This window comes from Notothenia rossii, assembly GCF_949606895.1.
Source record: "Notothenia rossii genome assembly, chromosome: 1".
Taxonomy (NCBI): domain Eukaryota; kingdom Metazoa; phylum Chordata; class Actinopteri; order Perciformes; family Nototheniidae; genus Notothenia; species Notothenia rossii.
Genome location: NC_136912.1, coordinates 59,753,206 through 59,759,205, shown reverse-complemented (window position 1 = coordinate 59,759,205; position 6,000 = coordinate 59,753,206).

The following is a 6,000-nucleotide window of genomic DNA, read 5'->3' as shown; positions in this document are numbered from 1 at the left end:
TCGACCTCTAACACCATGGTTCTTTAGGTACACCATCTGGCCCACTGGGAAAGGTGCAGCCCGGACTCTCTGATCGTGCCGATCTTTCAGGCCGTACAAAGAGCAAAGCTGTTGGATCAGGGAACTCTCGAAGCTCCTGCCTTGGTCTGAGTGAAGACGGCTCGGAACACCAAACTTGTAGAACCACTCGCAGATCAATACTTGGGCCACGGTAGAGGCCCGTTGATCCCGAGTAGGAACAGCTACAGTAAATTTGCCAAACACATCTGTCAGGACCAATACATTCTCAAGCCCATTTCCAGAAGGCTCCAACAGAGTGAAATCGATGGCCAAGCCCTCATTGGGCCGTGAAGCAAGCAAATGGCCCATAAAACTATGGGGCACCTGGCCTGAGTCCTTGGCCACTTGGCATCGTTCACACTCTTGGACCCAACTCTTTATATATCGGAGGACAGACCCAGCCAATAGCAGTGCTGTGGGACCAGCTCTGTGGTCCGTTCAATGCCTTGGTGGCCATGCTGTTGATGCAGCTGGGTTAAGGTCTCCGGTTTGAGAACTGCAGGCAAAATGAGTTGGAAAGACTCTTTCCCCCCCCCCCCCCCCCATCAGAGCGGAACACCCGTCGAAAAAGTATGCCATCTTTCTCCACCAGGCGGTCCCATTGGTGTAAAATTGCCATGACTGGCCGCTGAAGTTGCCGCTTCTCGTCTGAGATAGGTGGGGTTTTACGTCGCCAAAACACCAACACCTCCTTTAGGAGGGAATCATTTTCCTGCAATGAATGGAGATCTGACACAGAGTGGGGATGGAAGGACTGAGATCAAGGACTGAGACACAGGCACCACAGAACCTGAAAGTGAGTTGTGGTAAAGGCCATCAGGGACGGGAGTACCAGGCACATACTGGCGTGAAAGTGCATCAGCATTTCAGTTGCTTCGACCGGAGCGGTACTTGATATCAAAATCAAAAGAGGCAAGCTGGGCCGCCCACCGTTGCTCAGTGGCCCCAAGTTTTGCCGACTGGATGTAGCTCAATGAATTGTTGTCGGTATAAACGATGCACTTATGCCCAAATAAGTACTCCCGAAACTTTTCCGTCATGGCCCATTTGAGCCCAAGGAATTCCAGTTTCATGGAGCTATAGTTGGACATGTTGCACTCCGTGGGCCGAAGGCCTCGGCTAGCATAGGCCACTGGCCTCACAGCACCGTCCATGTCCTGGGAGAGGACAGCCCCAAGGCCACTATGACTAGCGTCAATCTCCAAAATGAAGGGGCGGGAGAAGTCCGCATAAGTCAACACTGTGGCTGAGACCAACCTTGACTTCAGGGCCTCAAAGCCTTCCTCACACTGAGGAGTCCATTCGGCAGCCAAAAGCTGACCTGATTTTGTCTTGGTCTTGGTGCCTGCCAGTTTAGCCACTAACTGGTGCAGAGGTCCTGCCAGCTTTGCAAAGCCCTCTACAAAGCGGCGGTAATAGCTGGCGAAACCCAAAAAGGACCGCAGCTTGGAAACATGACAGGGACGCTTCCAATTAGCGACAGCCTCAACTTTCTGAGGGTCGGTTGCAACACCCTGGCTCGAGATAACATGCTCCAAGTATTTAACCTCATGTTGAAGGAAAGCACATTTGTCAAGCTTTACTTTAAGGCCCTCTCTTTCAAATCGACCAAGCACCAATTCCAACCGTTGCAGATGTTGCTCAACAGAGGATGAAAAGACGAGGATGTCATCAAGGTGGAGCAACAACGACTGGCCCTGTTGGTCGCCAAACATCTTCTGCATCAGCCGCTGGAAGGCACTTGGGGCGTTGCATAAGCCAAAAGGCATCCGATTGAACTCAAAGAGGCCAAAGGGTGTACAGAAGGCCGTTTTGGCCCAGTCGGGTTCCGACATCGGAACCTGATTGTAGCCACTGGCAAGGTCAAGGGTGGCGAACCAGCGGGCCCCAGAAAGTGCATCCAGGCTCTCCTCAATGCGGGGCAAGGGGAAAGCATCTTTCCTGCTCTTGCTGTTGAGGAGGCGGTAGTCGACACACAAGCGCAGGCTCCCATCCTTTTTCCTCACCAGCACTATTGGTGATGCATACGGGCTGCTGCTCTCCCTGCTGACCTGGGACTCCAACAGCTGGTTGATATGGGCCTTCACGGCTTCATACTCTGATGGAGGGATTTTTCTGTACCTCTGCCTTACAGGCACATCATCAAGAACAGGAATGTTATGGGAAATGAGTGTAGTGCAGCTCAGGTCTCCATCATGGGTCGAGAAGACAGACTGGTACTGTTGCAACAGGGACTTTAACCTTGTCTGTTCGTGCTCAGGCAAGGCAGACAGATCCAATGACTCTAACTTGTCATGCACAGAGGGGACAGCGGTCTGGGAGGAGACAGTTTCAAAGGTTGACCCCACCTCAGTAACACCTGCAGGGAGACTTACAACCTGCGCGGCACTCAACGTGCCAAGACCAGTCCGTGGGTAAAGGAGAACCTCAGTGCTCCCGACATTGACCACTGGGACGTATGCAGTACCCAGGACTACCTGTACAAGGCAAGGTGACACAAGCAGCCCAGCTGGCAACCCTGCCTCAGGGGGCTCAAACAGAGAACTTTGACTGGAAAACTGTACAGCACATGTGCTAGCAACCAGCTTCATCACACCTTCAGGTATGCGCACCGCACGCTTTCCTTGAACCCTCACAGTGCCAGTTGGGTTCCCAAGAACCTGAGCAGAAGACTGGTGGCACTCCTGTAGAGCTGCAATGACTGACAGGCGCCTTTGTCACAGTGGGTGAGTCAAAGAGAGAGAGAGGCCAAAAGTACCAAAGAGTTATCGATAGCATCGGCGAATCACATTCATCCCCAGGATTCCAGGGACAGAAGACACAGCACCAGGGGGGTCTTTAACAACAATAATCCCACAGCTGGCCATCTCCTTGCCAGACAGTTTGATATCTAGCTCCAAGTAGGGCTGGGCGATATGGTCTCTAAATGACATCGCGATATTTACTGACTATATCGCGATATACGATATATATCGCGATATTCTGAAATGTCCTCTAAAAAAAAACCTTGATGTTTACAGTCATGCCAGTATGATGATTCTAGTAGTCCCTGCAACGTCTGCATTAAAAAAAATCGACTAATAATGAAGAAAATGAACACATTTGTTGCCTTAGTAATTTATGCACTAACTACATTACTACTTGTACTACAACATTTGAATCATCAGTTCTTCCTCATTTTCCTCAATTGTTCATATTTGGTTTATGAAAATAATGATATTGTGGTCATTGTTCAAAAATGTCTGCTATTATGAGTAGTATTATTATTATTAGTATAATGCGCTTTCTGTCTTCCTGTCATTATCAGGAGTTAGAAATGTAATGGCTATCTAGTAGATTAGATTTGAACCTTCATTCTCCTAAACTGCTGGGACATTTCCCTATAGCCAATATCTTTATATTTTCTTCTCCTCACTTACTTGTCAGCATAGGTCGGCATTGATGTACAGAGCCGACAGAAGACCTTGTTTATATGGGCATCATATTGAGAGGTGCAGTGACGCGTCCTAAACCAGGAAGTAAGCTGCTGGTTCCCTCGACAAAAAAGCAATGGGATTTCTCCACAGGGTTTTGGAAAATAGCTGGAAATAAGGTCTGTGGAAAACAAACCTGTTTGATAAATGCACGTTTTGTTCAGCCGGATAATCTCCACATGTCTTCCCTACTTTAATAATGTTAGAATCATAAATCTAATCGATAGATTATAAAAAGGGTTTTAGGACGCGTCACTGCACCACTAGAAGCCAACTCCATCGATCAAGCTGGCTGAAACTTTCTCTCCCTCTTCTTCTCATGCTCCCTGTCACTCTCCTTTAACTCCTCAGGTGACTTTCTTTTATTTGAAGATAGTTTTTTGCCCGGCGCTCACGGGCAAACGGGAGCCTGCTCGCGCTGGCTCCGCAGCAGCTGCTGCGGAGCCAGCGCGAGCAGGCTCCCGTTTGCCTTTCACCCAACAACGACAACCGCCTCACGAAACGCTATGTTGTAGCGTTAATAAACGAAACAATTTAACAACATTGCTTGTCAAAGTACCTATACCACAGGACAATTTTATTTTTTTAAGCAATATTTTTAGTGGCCCGAGCGGGCAAGTGGAAAGTACGTTATGCTGGCCCGGGGTGTCTAAATAGTGCTTCCGAGCCAGCGGGCCATTTATAATGTCGAGCCCTGCTCTCTGTCACTGTGCATGTGTGTAATGTTTGTGTGCAAGTTAGACGGGGCCTGCGTGTGTGCCTGCGTGTGTGACTGTGTCTATGAGGGAGAAAGGAAAGCTCATTTTGGCCGCGGCGGGAAATTGATTTGACAACATAATACTCGATGTTCACGATGTGGTCATTTACGACATCGCATGGAGTGCAATCCACGATGTATCGTGTAAACTCGATATATCGCCCAGCCCTAGCTCCAAGTAGTCAATATATGGAATGGATAGGCCGTTAGCTGCTCGCAGCTGTAGCCAGTGACAGGAGCGGAGGCGATCGTTGCCCCAAGGTGCAAAATGCGACAAGAATAAACTTTCCGTGACTGTGGACACCATGGAACCAGGGTCCACCAAGCAGGTAACAGTTACACCTCCTATCAAGACATTTATGTTTGGGCAAGGAGCAATCAAGTCGTCCGTTGCCCTTTCCTGTGAGCCTGTGGTCTCCCCAACTGAGCTGTGGCTCGAAAGCTCAGTGTGCTCTAGTTTTCCGCCTGGTGGGGTGTATGGGAAGGCCTAGCACAGTGACCACCAACTGGCGGCCCGCGGGCCACATCCGGCCCGCCAGACATTCTCATCCGGCCCACACGACGGGGGTGACTGTGGCGTTGGCGGAGGGTTTCCGTTTACTGCGTTCGTTCGCCCCCCACCCATTTTTTTTTAATACAATGTCTCGTTAGTAAGGTGCAGTACCGGAGTCCAACAGAGAGGCAGCAGCTGCGGGTCAGTAGACTGCGTACCGCGAAACCTTCTCTGCCTTGAAGAAGAAGAAGTGATCCTTCGTTGTGAAGAGTCTGCTTTGTGCGCTCCGCACCACAGCAGTATGCCCGCTGCGACAGAGTCCAACAGAGAGGCAGGAGCTGCGAGACAGTAGCCTAGAAGCAGGGTTGGGTTGTAACGGAATACATGTAATGGCGTAACGTAATCAGAATAGAAAAATCAAGTAGGCCAACTGTATTCAGCTGGCGTTACATTTGAAAAACGAGTAATCTGATTAAAGTTACTTTCTTAAACCTGAAGTGAATACATTTTGGAATACTCATTGGAGTTATTGGTGGAAAAGTTTCCTCACAAAATGTAATATTCATTACCGGCAGAACTGTGTGCACACTGCACAGCGCTGCAGCAAGTCTGTGAGCAAGAGAGAGATGCAGCGTGTCTGTGAGGCCCCGCCCCCGCACGCAGATGAGAGAGAGAGATCTCTTTTAAAATATATTGAAAGTTAGAAACGGAGGTGGTTAGATAAAATGTGCAAGATAACGTTTATGTAGCATTTATTTATTGTCGAAATTATGACATTTCATAACGGGATCAAATCAAAGTGAATGGCCGGCTGCTGCTGAATGCATGGGGCAAGTGACTGGAAAAAGTTTTAAAAGTTATTACATTGTTTCAGATAATAAATGATAATTCATTCTATTTAGGGGCGCCTTTCAAAGCACCCAAGGACACCTTACAAGTCATAACATATTCCAAGGAAAGGTTTTAGGACAGTACAAAGAATGCAGTCCGGGTGATTTTTTTTATGTATGGTGCAGATGAGAGGGAGCTGTCCAGAATGACACCAAGATGTTGTGTTTGAGTTCTTGATAAGCCATTAAAACAGTCAAATAAGTGTCTCCTGTGCACCAAAACATACCCATCTGTTATGGAAAAAGAAAGTATTCCAAAAGTATTCTAAAAGTAATCTGAATACGCTGACACGTAACTGTATTCTGATTACTTTCAGAGCATGTATT